Source organism: Arvicanthis niloticus, chromosome 24, assembly GCF_011762505.2.
Source record: "Arvicanthis niloticus isolate mArvNil1 chromosome 24, mArvNil1.pat.X, whole genome shotgun sequence".
NCBI lineage: Eukaryota > Metazoa > Chordata > Mammalia > Rodentia > Muridae > Arvicanthis > Arvicanthis niloticus.
The window spans coordinates 23,520,118-23,538,866 of NC_133432.1; positions in this window are offsets into that span (position 1 = coordinate 23,520,118).

Here is an 18,749-nt window from a genome sequence, read left to right on the forward strand (position 1 = left end):
CCAGTACTTACAAGGAAACTAGCTAATGCCAGCCTTTGCAGGTGGCATGAATAAACATGCACATACCCATACACACTCACACACATGCATATACATGTGCATGTGTTCATGTGCGCACACACAAACACACACACACACACAATCTCATTTTTAAAAAGTTGTGACAAACTTCATGTCAGACAATGATGATCATCTTAAACTTCTCTTAGTTGAGAGAAGAATTACTCAGTGTGAATGACAGTCACTATCCTTGCCAAGTGTCTTACTGATACCATGATGCCTCTAAGAGATTGCCCTCAACCCTGCTGCTGTATCACAAGCATCTAAAAGTTAAAGCCTAGCATATGAGTAAACTTCTAGATCCCTTTTGTGTCAGATTCCAGTTTACTATTTTAATAAACATGTTCCTTTCATACTCTTCTTTGGAGCTTTTGTAGAATGATATTATATACCAATAAAGTGATATATAATAAATGGTCTACCCAGTTATTTCAAGGAAATGGATAGATATAAAAACACAAGTCTTCATTAGAGCCATTATCTCCTTGAAAGTTGAAGAAAAACATTCTTGCTAGACAGCTTTGCCATTTCATGACTGTTGGTTTAACAATGCCTGACAATCGGGCAGCCAATCATTCTATTTCTTGTCAATCTTTCTTCATTTAAGGACAACAGAGACTCCTAAACTTAGAGATAATCATTGCACAGATTAGACTCCTGCTTTTATGTGTGAATGAAATATCATGCAATTTTTAAAAATTAGCATCCTTTCATTTTGTACTCCATCAATCCATTTCGAAGACAGGATTCCTGCTTACCACATTTTCCAGGGATTCTTCAATATTTAGAAAAATCTAACAGCTCTTTTGCTCTTTTTCCTTTCTTCTCCTCTCCTCTCCTCTCCTCTCCTCTCCTCTCCTCTCCTCTCCTCTCCTCTCCTCTCCTCTCCTCTCCTTTTCTTTACTTGTGTATGTATATGTGTGTTTTAGAGAGAGAGAGGGAGAGAGAGAGAGTTGGAGTGATTAGGAGGTACCAAAACCCACTTCAAGTCTTGTTAGAAGATAGGTTGCTAGGGATGGAGAAATAAATCAGTTGTTAAAACTGCACACTGTATTTCCAGAGAACTGAGGTTCAGACAGATCCAAGCATCCAAAATGCTTGTCCATAGATGTCAGTAACTTTACCTCTAGGGAATCTGACACTCTCATCTGGCCTCTACAAGCACATATCTCATCTTAATTATGTACCTGCACTCAGTTTAAGTGTGTGTTTGTGTGTGTGTGTGTGTGTGTGTGTGTGTCTGTGTGTGTGTGAATCTGCACACACACTGTAATATTACATCCATCACCACCACTACCATCAAGTAAATTTTGGTAAGGTGTGAAAAGTGGTCATGTACACAGCTTGGTAGAGGTGTAGGGACTGGTCCTCACACTGAATTCCTCCACCTCCCTGTCAACATTAACATCTGATGTTTCTTTATATTATACCGGAAATATTGACTTCTTGAGTTCATGCTTTCTGCCATCTCTACTGTATGGATATTTCCCTGGATTAGATCATCAGTGTCTCTAGGCTACTTTACTTTTATGTTTCTAAATATAGTCTATTAGTAACCTTTCCCTTGAACTACAGAAATGATTTTTTTTGAAAAATTTAAACTGCATATTCTTTAAGCACCTGATATGCAACATATTCAATACTTACAACATATTATCTCATGACTCATATGTATCTTAGTTAATGATAACTTGATCCACCAAATTGATTAAAATAAGAACCCCAATATTCTATATTCTCTTATTTCCTTTTGTTGCCTTTCAACATATTCATCAGATCCTTGTGACTGTATAGCATATATATATATATATATATATATATATATATATATATATATGGATCTACCTTGTGGACAGATTTTTAATTCAGTTTATTTGTACAGTGTGTGTGTCTACACACATGAAGGCCACAGGATGACTTTTGATAGTTCTGTCCTTCTACTATGTAGGTCACGGAGTTTGAGCCAAGTTTTCAGCTTGAGAACAAGCACCTTTATCTGTTGAGCCATCTTGCTAGGCCTCTACAGCCTAATTCTTGATTACTTCTTCTCTATCTCACAGCCATATGTAGTGCCATCACATTAACATCACCTCTGAGATGACAAAAAATCTCAGCCCCCTGGTTCACTGTCTGATGTACCTCTACATTTCAGTCATAATGAACTAATACTCTCACTGTATTTTCTGTGTTCTTTGACCCTCCACCAGCCTTAGCTGTTCTGTCTACATAGAAAGTATTTTTCTTACATTTTTGCCCTGGAAAATCTTATTTGCCTTTTTATACCCAGCTGGATTATCCTTGCTGTGTGATGGCTTCCTTTACTTTACCAGGTTGAGTTAAATTTTCCCCCTTCCATGGGTTTCAGGCAGACTCATGAGTATCTTGGTTGAAGATCATAACACATTAAAGTCATTTTTTTGTATCTGTGCCCTCTTTAATACTTTTAGAGATGTGTCTTTAGCTTTCCTGGCTTTTGGTGACTAGTATAGTATCTGGGGGAAAAGTAGATGTCAAAGTATGTTTGCTGAATGAATAGTCTCAATTTCATGCTCCAAGAAATGCAACTCAAAAAAATGTCAGTACTACATTACAGTATTTCTTTGTGTAAGTGAGAGACAATTCAATACATAATTCTCATAGTTTTCAACAGTGTAACACATGCAATGTTTGGGCATTACCTAGGAAATGTATTCAATTTTCCTCTTGTCTGGATCACTTCCAACATGTATTTGTGTCAACTACTCCTCTCCACTGTAATCCCCCTCTTAGAATAAGATGTTCATTTCATACTTTTACTGCCTGCTTGTCACAAGTTGTAAGCTCTGTAAAAGAGGCTCCCTGCATTTATCATAAAACTGAAAACTGTAATTAGGAAATGCACAAATGTACTGGGACCTGCTCCAAGATGATGACTGTCTTGAGGAAGAAAACTGAGACTTGAGGCTCTCTTTGTCCTTGAATGGAGGAGGATACTAATGGTAGGTTGAAAGGGCCCCTCAGAAAGACATGGATAGAGTGAACTGCCAGGATATGACCTTTCTCTGCCTTAGAAATGGGACCTCTTGTTCAACCATGGGTGAATACCCAAATGAACTGGGATGTCTGGTACATGATGTTGGTACAAGGAAAAGACATTCCTCATACTCACAAAGGGTTTAACTCTTCTAGGCCACTAGGTATTTATCCTCTCTCTCTCTCTCTCTCTCTCTCTCTCTCTCTCTCTCTCTCTCTCTCTCTTTCTGTTCTCAAAAATGTTCATATAAAAGAAGGAATATTTCTCTACTATCTATAGTCCCAGACTTCAAATATCAGAACAAATGGGAAGAATTTATAGAGACACATTCTGGCTAAATTAATATTTTTTCTGAAAATAAAATCAAACTGCTGAGTGACTGAGGGTATTCCCACTGTTGAAAGGTAGATTAGATGGGAGGGTGTCCCCACCATTAAAAGGCAGTTTGGATCTTGTTACTCTGGGTAATACAAAAGACTTCTGCTGGGGGGGTATGCAAGGGGGAGCTGTGACAAAGATCAAACTGTAGAACATTGATTTCCTTATTTGATCCTGATCATCTTGCTTCCAGAGAAAATACTACCTCAGGAAGAATTAAAACTTCTGACTGACTACTCTTTGGATAGCAAATGTCTCAGTACAGTCTAGATGCTGTAACAAATCATCTTGTTACCATTCTAATAAAATAGAGCAAGGCTAAGATGAAGGTTCTAGATTTGGTGTTTAGTCAGGCCCCATTTCTATTAGTTGGTTTTTATTTGTTTTTGCTTCCCTCCCCCCCAACCAGTTGGTTGGAGTAGAAAATGGGCTCTCTCATGGTTCTTTCCTAAGGACATTGTAATGTAGTTATTCTCTCTATATTGAAACTATGTAGCCTTGGCTATCTAGAAATTCCCTATGTAAACGATGCTGGCCTTGAATACAGGAATTCTCCTTCTTTTGCCTCTTGAGTTCTAGAATTAAATGTTTGCACTACCATGTCCAATCAAGATGTTATATTTTAAAACAACTGAACTACAGATGAGATTCTGACATATTAACTTTGCTGCAACACAAGAATTTAGAATATTCATCTGGGAAGATGTCTGAGTGGGTAAGCATTTGGATCCACAGCACCCAATAACTGGAAATGGTTACACCTGTATCTGTGACCCCAGCACTGTAGGGGGACAATAATAAAAGGATCATAAGAATTGCAGTCTGCCAGTCTTGGTCCAGACTCAGTAAGAGACCCTGTCTCAAGAGAATGGGGTAAAGAGTGGCATTCTCCTCTGGCTTCTCTGTATGCATGCATGTGTGTGTGCACCTGCAAGTGTGTGTGTGTGTATGAATACACAGATATTACACACCCACCCACTCCCACACACACATTGCAAGAAAGGAAGTTAGAACATAATGGAAGCCATCTTGAATTGTGAGCATCTTCACAAATTTTTCCTCCATTATCTGGGGTTTTGAGTGGGTGTCAGAAGGGAAGATGCTCCCCTAAGAATTTTTAAGGCAGTGATCTGAGGGAGACAGATTCAAATAGCATCAGAAATGTTCAGTTTTGTCCTGATTTTCACAGCTTATTGCACAGCCATTCACATGTTTCTCTGTATGAGCAATATAATAACCGGCTTTCAGAAGGACAGACAGCATAATGAATGGATTGTAAAACATGCTCATAAAAACAGTAGAGCGTGTCTAGAAGTGGGTGCTATCTGCTCTTGATTCACTGCATTTCCTGGCTTGCATTTTTACATCAGTTGCACATTTTCTATTAAAAAGAAGCATTTAATGGGCATGCAATTAATTTTAATTTTTTTCTTCTTTTCCCTCTCAAGGTGATAAAAAAAAAAAAGTGTCTATGTGTGGAAGGGGGAGTGCGTTTTATTGTCATGACAGAACAATGCAATCAGAACCATAGAGTTTCTTACAGGGTAATTAATGCATGTTAAGTATCTTGTAAATATTATGTGGTAATAGTTCTAAATAAATATACACTGCAGTCAGAAGGATCCGTTCCACCCCTGCCATGGGGAACAAGATGTTCCTAATTAATGCCTTTATAAGAGGGTCCTGTGTCACCTTGGATTGTCTTGGGAAATTACAGCTTTAGTTTGCAGAAGGCAGTAAGAACGATTAATTAAGAAACCTTGACATGCCTGGTACGTGTTCCACCTGGGCTAAGTGGGTTGGACAGGCCCACCTGCTTTGCTTCCTACCTCCTGCAGCCTTTGTTAGCAAGCAGGCTGCACAGCTATGGTGTATTTCTCAGAATCATTCTAGCTTCAGGAAGACATGCTTATGAGGGACCCCAAATGCCTGCCACATGTCTGTCTGTATATCTCCTGGTCACTTCTACACAGCACCTGGGGCTCTATGTGGTAAGTGAGGGGAACGGGTTTGGGGGTATTAATGGATTTGCGCTTAAATGCTCTTCCTTCTGCCTGGTTTAGAGATGTCCTCTATCAGGGGTGCCATCCTCATTGACTTCTCTTAACACCTGGATACAGATGGTATTGCTAGGGTATTGAGCGTCATTGCCATTGTCTTGGAGATCCTCAGAGGTGATGGAGCATGACAAAAAGGGACTCTTGACTTTTCTTAATGCTTTTTTTATTCCCCCAAATCCTTGGAGCTTAGGCTCTTGTGTTAAGAAATGAGGTTACAAATTTCAGTACAAACGAGGTGTTTAGCATAAATTTATTCTCATCAATTCTTAGCCACTGTGTATAGGATCTTTCAATTCTCTCCATTTCTATTACCTTTTTATTATGTATTTATGTATTTATTCATTTACATAGTGGAAGCATGCCACGGCATGCATATATGGGGTGAGAGGACAACTTGACTCAGTTCTCTCCTTTCACCATGTGGGTCCCAGGGATCGAACTCATGTCATCAAGCTTGGCAGCAAGCACCTTTATCCATTGTGCCTTCTTGCTGGAAATGTCTCTCAATACTAAAATTATTCACCTCTTATCTTGTCCTTTGACTTCCATGCACTGCAGGAATGCCAGCCCCTTGGAGAGTCAGTAAACATTACTTAGAAGTCTGTCTAATAGCTTTGTAAAGTTTTCCAATCTTACTTTTAAGACAACACTGTCCTCCAGTCCCTCTTTTGGTTGTTGGAATTCCTTTTAAAAGTTCTCAGCCTTCATACCTTTGTTGTGGTCTGAATCTGAAATATTTTCTACAGGCTCATGTCGTGAATGTTCAATCTTGAGTTGGAGGTACTATTTTGTAGGTTATAGTGCAGTGATTCTCAACCTGTAGGACACAACCACTTGGGTTTGCATATCAGATATCCTGCATATCAAGTGTTTACATTGTGATTCAGAACAGTAGCAAAAATTACAGTTATAAAATAGCAATGATATATTTTTATGGTTGGGGGTCACTACAACATGAGGAACTGAATTAAAGGGTAGTAGCATTAGGAAGTTTGAGAACCACTGTGCCTTTAGAAAGTGGGACTGCATGATAGAAGAAGGTGTCTAGGGTTAATGTTAGTTTACACCTGCTTTCTTGGTTTCTTGGCTTCCAGGATGTGAACAGGCATCAGCCTCATGCTCCTTCTACCTTGCCTTCCAATCATAGTAGAGAGAAATCTCTCTGAGAGCATGAGCCAAGTCAAAATAAACCACCTCATTTTCATGCTTCTGTCAGGTCTTTGCTCACAGAACCTGAAAAGTACAGACTGTTAGCTTCAAAGATGTGGTTGTCAAATTTGACCTGGTAGAGCTGTGGTTCACACCAGGAAAATGTAGGTAGCATTTAGCAGTAGGGAAATCTTGAAGGTTCAAGATTATTGGGTATAATGATGCTTAGAATAGGGAATGGGCCTTGATAGAATGGCATGAACAAAAGAAACCCACTTGAATTATTTCTAGGACAAGGCCAAGTCTGACACAGCATGAGCATAATATTCACTTTGCTAATGATACTTCTAAAGAGAATTTCATAGCAGTGAATTTCCTGAGAATCAATGTCAGTATACAATTAAAGTCAGGATAATGAGATAATAATATAAGCCAGATGGGGACAATGAGAAGATATAGACAGAAGAAGATCACCCCCATAATACAGCAAAGATGGCCGAAGACAAATCACAGTCACTATGATGCTATCATCACTGAAGAATATGTCTTAGGCTTTTAGCATGACAGTGAGTGTTACTGGAGAAAGTTATATTCCTGGTTCTGGTAGAAGCATGGGAAGAGATACAGGCATATATTACCAGTCTTGAAGGATAGTCATTATGAGATTTGTGGGGGAAAAATAATAAGCCTTAATCCAAGTCTGATGCCTTAGGGGAGAATGACTGAACTCAAGTCTGGCTACAACAGAGGTCAACGGGGAGCTTATCATCAGAGGGAGAGGTGAAAGAGTGAATCGAACGTTTCTCAAAGTAATTTGATTAAATGTGATGGGAGGAAAAGAAGATGAACTTGGCATCTAACATGCTTGCTTGGACACACTGGGTGGGGGTGGGGGTGGGGGGCTCTCGACTAACATAGTGGGACATTCAGCTGTAGCTATTCCTCCAAATTGAAACATTCATTCCCTGAGGGAAGAGAGGCTCAAGAGAGTCAGAAAACCAGCCAAATGTGTGAGGCTTCTGTAGCTCATACAACTAGACCCAAGATAACCAAAAAGTAACAGGACTCATAGACTTCTATTTCTTAAGGTCAGCTGAACCATCTTTTGGCACTCAGAGCCAGAGGACACTTAAATGCTAGGAGCTCACTAGCATTTAAAACATTTAGGAATCTTGCCTCTAGAGGAAAAGAAGACTGCTACAATCTGCAGGAATAGGGTACCCATCGACATTCCTTCAATAATGCCTGTGTTAGTGCACATGGCCAGCAGTAACAAAATGATGTCAGCTGAGTAATATGGAAACAACAGAATTTATCTTTCACCTGGAAGATCATCTAGTTCTCAGAAAACACTTGGTTCTACCTTGTGAGGATGGCAGTTCATCCCCCAGAACAATATGCTCACATCACAAAAGGGGAAAAAAATACATTATTCAGTGTGACCAGAGAAATGGACCCAGTAGAGAGGATATGTTTTGATCTTTGTGTTAGGAAGGACCGACTTACCTGACTGGTGAGGTATAAAGCTCAGAGAATGTATCATTCTGATGAGCTAATATGTCACCAAAGCTCCATCATATTCTCATATTCTCTCTCTCTCTCCCTCCCTCCCTCCCTCCCTCCCATGTAAGTTCCAGACCAGCTTTACAAAAAATCAATGGACTCAATTCCATGTGGATTATTCAACACAATGTCCTGGGTTTGAAGTTTAATGATTATGGTTGTAATTACCACTGAAAAATAACTTCTCATCAAACTCGAAGGTTTGCGACTGATTGGATAGTGGCACGTAAAATAAAAGCTCACACTAGAGTATTGGTCAAGAAAATGTATGCAGGGGCTTAAGGGGGAGTTGTATGCCTTAGGCTCACCACTTGGGAGGCAGACACAGACTGATCTCTGTGAGTTCCAGGCTAGCTAGGGCTAGTGAGACCCCCTCTCTTTCTCAAAACATCAGAAACAAACAAACAAAAAAAACCAAAAAATCAAACCACCAAGCAAGCAAAACAACAAGAACACACACACAGAAAGATACACTCATATATAAAAAAAATGAACACATGTAGAACTTATAAATAAGCAAAAAAACCCAAAAAACAAAAAAACAAAAAACAAAAAAAACCCAAACAACAATAACATCAACAACAATAAAAAAAGCCCAGTAATGACCTTTGGATGTCATTAGCAAGAGAACCATCTTAGTCTCTTAGTTTTATAATTGATATTTCGTGTCCTATAACTTAAAGGACAATTTGTAGACATAGTAAGGTGTGATGTCTTTCCTATCTTTCTTTCTTCTTTTGGTTTTGTTTTGTTAGCAAAGAAAATGACTTACAGCATCATTGGACAGCGGGTTTCTTTTATTGAAGATTTCCTTCCACTTTTGTTTCCCCATAGATTGTAAAAATTCGAGCTCCTCCTATTCTGTCAACTCAGGCCTGTCACCCTGTTCATTTCCTCTGTATGAAGTTACATAAGCTTCTGACAGGCATTCATTATCTGTTTGTGTGAAAATGATGTTTGTAGTGACTTGGGACAATGTTCTGGCACAGTCGGGGTGGGGAGGGAGTAGGCAAGGAGGAGCTGGTTGGGTAAGAAACCTTGAGGAAAAGGAGGGGAATCAGAGTTCAGGTACGAACTCTACAGGTTTGAGTCAAAAAGAAACAGAACGCGTTGCCTGAAGGCTGGAAGCAGGACCCGGATTTAGTAACTCAAGAAGAACAGAGGGGCCTGACAAGTGTTTGAGTTTGTTGAATTACTCAGCGACAGCTTTTGCTTAAAAACTCTTCTATAAATTCAGAAATGAGAGACAGACAGACAGACACACACACACACACACACTCACACACACACACAGAGACAGACAGACAGACAGACAGACAGACAGACAGACAGAGACAGACAGACACATAGTCACAGAAAGATGGGGAAAGATGGGGAAGAAAGGGAAGGACAGAAAGTGAGAAGGAAGGAGAAAGGGAGGGACAGAAGAGGGAGAGATGGAGAGGGGGAGTGGCATATATTAATTGCATTTCTATTGCTAGCACAAACTATCTGGCAAAAGGATCTTGAGAAAAGAAGCCTTTACTTTGGCTCATGGTTTAAGGTGGTACATTCTATCATGGCAGGAAAACACAGCAGCAGGGATAGAAAGCAGCTGGCCGCATGGCATCTACACTCAGGAAACACCGAGCATAAATACTGGTGCTTAGCTCAATTTCTCCTTTTTATGAACTTAAGGACCCCAGTCTGGGTAATTGTGCTGCCAAAATTTGGGGTGAGTATTTCCACTTCCATTAGCCGAGTCCAGATTTACTCACAGGCATGCTTGGAGACTTATCTCTCTGCTGAGTTTAGATCCTGTAGTGTTGACAGTCAGTATCACCCATCAAATGAGGTGAAGTGATACAGTCAAAGACATCTTTTCGATTTGACTTGGCAGTGAGGAAAAACCCAGATATATTTAGTTCCCTTTGCACACCTAGCTCCTTCCAGGACTTCCAGAATGAGACACTCCTAGTATTAGGAGTGAACAATTTTGGTAGAAGGTAATGATTGGATGAACAAGACAGAAACAAATTGGTTAAGACCTAGGGTGAGGGTTAAAATGATTATGAGTCAAAATGGTGACATTAGGAACACAGAGAAAGATGAATGAGAGGTCTCACAGCTGGATAGCCAAGCTAACTAGATAAGGGGAGGGACAGAGCTTGGAAGAAGGGGACAGAATACCATGGAGTTCATCCCCGAAAAGCATGGGTGAGGCATCATGCCCTTTCCCTCTGTAAGCTCTTCAACATTATGTATAAGTGCACCTTTAGATGTATTCTTACAACAAATGCATTGAACTGTAACATACTTTAGTGTAGATCAGGCTTCTAAGAAAACTTTTGATTATTCTAGAAGGGAAACAGCCCCAGATCACCCTAGGTATCAGCAAGGAGGGGAAAAATGCTAGGCAGTAACTCCCAAGTTCATGTACTAGAGAGAGATCCACACCAGTTGGGTTCACTGTCCACTCTGGAGGGTGTACTTCGCTTTTGTTACTGTTCCTGCTGAAAGTAAATCTTGACCACTTGGTTACTGTACCCCGGTGAGAATAGTTTCTTGCTCAGGCGACAAGAACCAAGACCACTGTAGTTGGAATCATGGGATCCTGAAGAAAGTGTCACTTCATCTATAACAATCTGAATTATCTGAGACAGCACCAGCCAATGTGATGGGCAGGTATCTTCTTGCATGGGCAGGAACCTTAGCTCTGCCAAAGAGCAAAGGCTTTTGGAGTCTTCATCGCTTCAATCCCTCCCTGGCTTTTCTCCTTCCCAATCCTATACAAAGAAAGCATTCACACCCTACCCACAAATATGCAAACCTGCATTTGAGTTTCTAGGTAAACTGCAGCCCTGCCAAGTCCCCACAATTCAGGGCAAAGCATATGGGAGCTCTTTCAGGATCCAGTCATGCTACAATCAAGACACTCCACGCATAGGTCTCTAATAGTACAGCAATCAGTGCTAATCACCCATACCATTTATGTATGGGAGGGCCTAATAGGATTCATGCCTCTGTGGTGAATACATTTTCCTTTAAAGGACGGCACACAAGCATACATTACCTGTTTAATTAAAAACAAAATTCTCTAGCCAATAATTTGCTCCCTCCCTTGGGTACAAGCTACATATATTATAATGCTTCCCTTAAGTCAACTGATTGCACATTCTCCAGCTAGTTTGTCATTGTATATGGCTGCTTATAGTTTAGGTAGATAAACATTTGATCCTGCTTTTTCCTTTGATTAGAATTGAATCACTTTTGTGCAAACATGAGACAGAAAGTTCATGCATACTGGCTGTGATGCACTGCAGCTAACAAACACAAGGTGCTTGATGTATGACATTATTCTCACAGAGAAGTGAACAAACCTCTATTAGCTATAGACAGGGAAACAATGGAAGACCAAAGTAAGGATACCAGCAAAGTCCAATTTGACAAACCAAGGAGTTTATTTGGTTACTTAAAAAAGGATGGTGAGGTGTTAATTATAGTATCAGAATGACTCAAAGACAGCTGGATCACCAAAAATCAGTCTGGGTAATTGCTTAGGAAAGCTGCATCCTTGGAACTCACAGAATAATTTGCAAGCAGTTTGACAGGTTGGCAGAAGGTCTCTTCCAGGCAACTCAACTGTTCTCCTCCTCTTAAAGACAACTTGACTAGCCTATGTCTTCCAGGCAGATTGGATTAAGAGTGTCTCTCAATGGTCCTCACTACTTATAAAAGTTTGGGGATGGAGGAGTCTAATGCATCTGGTAAGTTTCAGGGGTTTCCTGAACCTCAGGAGTTGTACCTTTCATTGTTAAAGAACTCACTCCCTGCAAGATGGGTAGTATAAACCCAGAGAAAATTGCTACATAACAATGCTAAATATGTCTAGGAGAAGAGAACTCACTTTTAATTCTTGCTTTTGGCTGCCAGGTTGGTACCAATATACACATAATTGTGAGAAAGCCACAGTATACAGTGGTGAGATGTCTTATGACTATGTACATCAGAGTTCGTGACCTGTGGTTGTACTTCATCACTACTAAGACTGGTTTTTTTTAAATACTATACAAATCTAAGTTGTTTAACCCAAAGCCACATGGATGCTTCATAATGGTGACCAATACTCAACAAATGTTTGTCATTATTACTCATATGAAAGTAGGTGCTCAGGGTTGACATGGAAGCACAGACCTATAATCTCAGTACTTGGAAGATGAAAACAAGAAAATTACTATAAGTTTGAGGTTAACCTGGTTTGTATGAGCTCCAGGCTACCTAGAACGACATACTGAGATGTGGTCTCAAAACAAAACAAATCAACAACAGCTCAGTGGGTAAAGTGCTTTCCTTGAAAGCACGAGCACCTGAGTTCCATCCTTTAGAACCTGTTTTTATGCAAAAGCTGAACATGGTAACATGCACATATAACCCCAGAGCGCAGGAAGAAGAGACAGGCAGATCTGTGGGACTCACTGACAAGTCAGTGTATCCTAGTTCATGAATTCAAAGCCAATGAAAGGCATGGGCTCAAAAACAAGAGCAACTCTTTTGAAGAAATTGCTTATAAAGGAAATGAGTGCTCAAAACTTCTAGATATTGAATCAATTGGGTATAAATTGGGTAATGTGAAAGTGCTTCAGAAAAGGTATGGCAGTAAAAAGGAAGAGTTGATCACAAGTAGGATGTGTAGTTTATACCTTGAGGTCATGAGGGAAGTGGGAAGGAAGGCGTCTGCCTAGCTATGAGTGTCTAGAAGTCAAACATTGGGAATAACTTCAAGGGAGTGTCTCAGAAATTCAAAAAGAATGTTGAGATTTCATTGGAGAGCATCAGGTGACTTTTGTGAAGGCTGGACCACAGGGTGGAGAAATGGGGAAGCTGGTAAACTACACTGCAAAGACAATGGAACATCATTGCTTGCTTGTGAGAACAAACAAAAGCCATGTTTGTGTGTTTCTTGGTGTGTGTGTGTGTCTGTGTGTGTGTGTGTGTGTGTGTGTGTGTGTACGTGCATGTGGATACATAGATGGAGAGGCCAGGGGACAACATTCCTCAGGTGTCATTCCTCAGGTACCATCAATTTTGTTTTATGAAACAGGGTTCTCACTGACATAGAATTCACCATGTGGCCAGTGAGTCCAAAGTATCCTCCTGTATTATCATGGGGAATAGAAAAAAAAGTGCAACTACGCCCAGGATTCTATAAAACACTGGTTCTGGAGATCAAACTCAGGTGCTCATGCATGCATGGCGACTTATTGGGTCACCCTCCAGCCCTTGTTTTTGTTTTGGTTTAATATGACTGTCTGGTTGTTTGAGCTCTAGAGTCCTTGAAGTGCTTTAGCTGCTAGAATGGTACAGAAAACGTCATTGCTATGTTTATAAACCAGCCACTCCACTCACTATTTTCCCCCTCCTAACTTGCTCTGCTATGCACTCATCCCTGGGTGCTTCACTGGGAGGATTAGAGGGTTCTTTTTTTTTTTTTTTTTTTTTCGTTATGGAGGTTCATTTTAAAGTCAGTCCCAAGTCAGTACAGATCTTCAAAATTAGAAGAAATCCCACAGATAGACGGAACGAAAGGAAAGCAAGTGCAGAAATGAAGAATGCTTGTCATGTCAAGTCTGCATTCATGAGATGAGGAGATGGAGCCAGTGCCTGCAGGTAATTAAAGCAATATTTCAAGTGATATACACATGCTCCTTCTTGATAAATCTTTCCAACTAACCATCACCACATTTTATAATGCTATCATGCTTTTAATTAGACAACCAATGCTTGTTTACAGCTATTCACTGCTTATCCAGGGTCACATTACAATAAATTAGGTTTACCTTAAAATGGAACCGTATATATTATATATTATATATTAGATCTGAGAATACTTATTCAGATTTTTTATTTGTTATGCTGCTGTGACCACAATACCCATGTCTGAAGGTTAAAGCTTCTGGAAGTTGGCTTATGGAATCCTTTGGGGGGAAGCGGTGATATCTATACTCACACAGTAGGACCCTACTATCAATGCCTGCTCAGGTTGCTATGTTGACTCTTTGACTGAGAACTGGCCCACCACCAACCATCAGTAATTGACTGAGTATATGGAAAGGGTTGAACACATAGATAGACCCCACTGACTATGTCACAGATTGGAGCAATTTATCACAAATGATAAACTGTATGAAATGAGAGTAACAAATGCCCAGGAAATGAGTATGGTGGCTGCTACAAAAGTAGTTTTGAGAACATCGTTGCCTCGCAAAAAAGATAAGCCATGTCCCTATTGTATTTGCTTCATAGTTTCCAGCCCAACTTGTTTCTCAGCTCAGGGAGTCAGCCCTTACCAAACTGACTGTTATACAGTGAAATCTCACACACATGTATGTGCACTACACACATGCACACGCACCCTTCCCCTCACACACACACACACTTGAAGACTAACCACCACACTTCTTCTTGGGTACTTTTATCTTTTTCTCTAGATTATACTTACCCAAATTAAGCAGTATTATACAATTCCTACCCTACATGTGCACTTGTACATACCCTTTGCATGTGTGTGTGTGCACGTGTGCATGCATGCATGCTCTCTCTCTCTCTCTCTCTCTCTCTCTCTCTCTCTCTCTCTCTCTCTCTCACACACACACACACACACACACACACACACACACACACACACACACACACACACATGATACATAGTAGGTCTTTAATAAATGTCTTACTGACTTACCTAAAGGAAAGCAAGACCAATTCCCCATCCTGAGACTCCCTCAGAGGAAAATTAGGATGTTGCACACAGGAGCAGCAGGGCATCAAAGGGCTGTTTGACATTTTCAAAGCTGGTTTCAGATGCTCACAGGAATCTGCTAGTACATTACTTTTCTGCCTCAGTAGTCTGGGATATATTCTCAGCATGTAGCATTCTGCACAGCTCTGCCAGCAAGGGGAGGGTAGCTATTGGATGGAGGGAGGTAGCAATTCCAGGGAAAGCTTGGACAGAAGAGAAATGTGGCAATGCAGAATCCCTTGTTTTAATTCAGATCCCTGGATTCAGGCAAGAAACAATGATAAGAGTGCATTGATCCAGATAGACTGGAGACAGAGCTCTCAAATCAGAGAGCAAAACAAACCATCACTGTGACCTCAGGAAAGAAAAAACAATGTGGAAAAAATAGGAAGTTTATTTTTTCTTCTTTCCCCTTTATTTTCTGTTTTCTTCTTTTGGCAGTATAAGCACAAAATACTAGCTTTCACACACACATGCACACACATAAACACATACATACATACATATAATTATCTCCTGCAGTAAAAACCTGAGATTTCATGTCAAACAATCCACCCACAATCTGGAGAGAGATGAACGTCTGCAAGAATAAGCAAGCTATGAGCATTTGTTTTTTCTGAGTAGATGTCACTTGATCAAATAAAAAGTGTGTAGGAAGATTGAGCTAAAGAATGTTAGCAAATAGCTGGAATTTGTTTGTGCAAGCTAGTGAGTGAGTGGGGCATTCTACAAGATGGGTGATATCTTAGTTTCTGTTGTTGTGAAAAATGCCTGAGTGAAAGGCAACTTATGGTATTATTTAAAATAAAAGCATTTATTTTGGCTCAGAATTCTGGGTTATGATCCATCATAGCTAGAAGACAAGGCAGGAACATGAGCATCCAGTCATATTAAAACCATGCTAAGAGTAGAGGGAAAAATGAATGCTTACATGTTTTCTTGCTTGCTTGTGGCCAGCTCAAGCATTCATTTGTAGACTGTTCAGGCTCCATGTCTATGGAACGGTGCCACCCACTGACTTATGGGTGCCACCAATACCAACTGACTTAAGATAATCTGTTACAGACACACTCATAGTTCAACTCAATATTGACAATCCCTCATTAAGATGTTCTTCCCAGATGATTCAAGATTGTGTTGATCACTCAAAGCTAACGAACACAGATATAGATATAGGGAAGTATATCCTGCTAAAAGCTTTTCCAAGAAAGTCTCAGTGGCCTGTGAAAGATTCCCACATTATGCTGGTTACATGAGGAAACAGAAGCCTTGGCTGGAATTCCACCAAGACCAGTGTGCCCCATTTCTTCTCAGGAGCAAAAGCTTTACTCTGCATCAGGCTAGAACAAGGAAAGCTATAGGCCACTGACACTAGTGGCAACTCAATAAAGCTGGAGACAGAGACCAGGAAAAGTGCAAAACATGTGAATACTTGGAAGAAGGAATAAATTCTATTCATTTATCACCTCCATGTCCTGTTTGTCAGCAGTATGAGTTTAATCAGAACTACAAAAGTATCTGGCTGCATCTCCTGATGCCAGCAAGCTATTGTATGACCTTTCCTGTGTGACATTTTACACCCACACACCCACACACCTTGATTTATGTTTTGAGTAGAATCATAACCAATTTTTAAGGAAAGAATACACTTCTCCATTGCTGAGGGAGAAAGTGGCCCAAGCTGGGTGGGAGTGGATAGGGTAGAAGTCCATCGGTCCATGCACAAAGAATTAGGTTAAAAACTATTGTGTATTTGTTGAGATTTTCACAAATGTACACCAAGCATTTGATCATATCTATTTCACACACCCCCTCCTACTCTCTCGAGAAGCCTTCTGTTTTTCCAGTAAGCTATCCCTACTTTCGTGTCTTTTAATTTTACAACCCACAAATTTTAGTGAGGATTACTTACAGGAGCATGAAGGCATGGTTATTTACTATACCAAGGGTGACTTGACAATGGCTACACCACTAAGAAGATGCCTCTCTCTTTCTCACTAACCATTAACTACAGCTCCTCAAGAATGGAGAGCCAGAAAGTCCTTCCACTATTCATGCTTATGTCAGTAATGATGAAGCTAACTTGGGGAAAGCCTTTCTGAAAGCAGAGTTTCCTATCCCTAGTTTACCATATGTGGTCTGGCTTTGATATGGACTTCTTCTCCTTTGTCTTCTTGCAACTACTGCTTTGTCAAGCTCACTGGATTAAGACATGCCTATGGAGGCTTCTTTCACAAAGAAGTCTTCCTGCAAGGATGGTCACACACTGCTTCTGTTCCCCATTCCCTCTGTGCCCTCTGTGGAAGCACCCTGCATTGCTCCCTTAAAATATTACATGCTTCCACAATTGATGCTATTGCTTTAATTTAATTTCTGTTGCTATAATAAAATACTCTAACAAAGAGAAATCTGGGGGAGAAGGGGTTTATTTAAGCTCCAAATTCCACATAATAGTTCATCATTGTGTGGAAGTTAAGACAGGCATCTCATCATGACTACATCTTTATGTTGAGAAAGATGAATGCATGTACCTTTTGCTCACCTAGCAGGTCCACCACTGCTTAGGGAACATTGAATGTCTTTGTTCCTCTGGAGACTTGACTGATCTTCATTTTTACTAATTAATTCATTTTGATATGTGTTTGTATGTGGTATCTCTTTCACATGTGTACAAAGACACACCCCTACATTCATGCATAAGTCTAGAGGAGGACATTAAGTGTCCTTCTCTATCGTGCTATGATAGATCCCCTTGGGATGGGGTCTCTTACAAAACCTGGAGCTAGTCTGCCATCCAGCAAACCCCAGTGAGGTTCCATGTCTCTTCTCCATGCATCACTGGGGTTACATGCTTGGGTGTGGCCACTACTTGCTTTTAACATGGGTGATGGAGATTTGTTCTTGGGTTTCCATGCTGGTGCAGCAAGTACTCTTACTCACTGCACATCTCCCCAGCCCCTGACCTTTTGTGTACTCTCCTTTGCTGCCTCATTATTTAGAGTCATCCTATTTCTAGTGAAACCCTGCAGAATCATCCAGAACTGGGCAGCAACATGGTGTATCCAAGTATATATGAAACACTGAGCTGGGAAGAATACAAGTCGGGCGAGGCAAAGACAGGCAGATCCCTAGGGCTTACTCTTTTCTTTTTCTCTTTAAAAATGTATGTTTCTTTTCTAATCAACCTAGAGGAACTCACTGGTGTTTCCTGATTGAGTTGTACACTGGTTAACTTTAGGTGACAGCTTGCCACAGTGTAGGGTCATGTGAGAAGAGTAGATCAATTGAGAAATTGTGTAGATCAGTTCAGTCTATAGATATGTCTACCCAAATAACAATCAACATGTCTTGATTGTTAGTGAATATAGAAGGACACATTCCACTGTGGGTGGTACCATTCCCTTGGCAAGTGTTTTTTTAGCTTCATAAAAAAGGTAGCTAAACATGAGCCTGTGAGCAAGCCAGCAAGCAGAATCGCCCAGGGATCTTGGTGTTCTTGATGAATCAGGTTCTCCAATGAAGCAAGTTCCTGGTGTTGCTGTGCGAAATAGCATGCATGCCTTCTGTTGGGTTCCTACCTTGGGTCCTTAATCTGACCTTCCTCAGTGATGGACTGTGACCTGCAATTAGAAGCCCAGACAAACATTTTCTCCTCCAAAGTTGCCTTTCAGTCAAGGTATTTGGTTATGGCAACAGAAATGAAACTGGAACAGGTTGTCAGAGTGACTTTGCAGACCACCATGTGAGTATG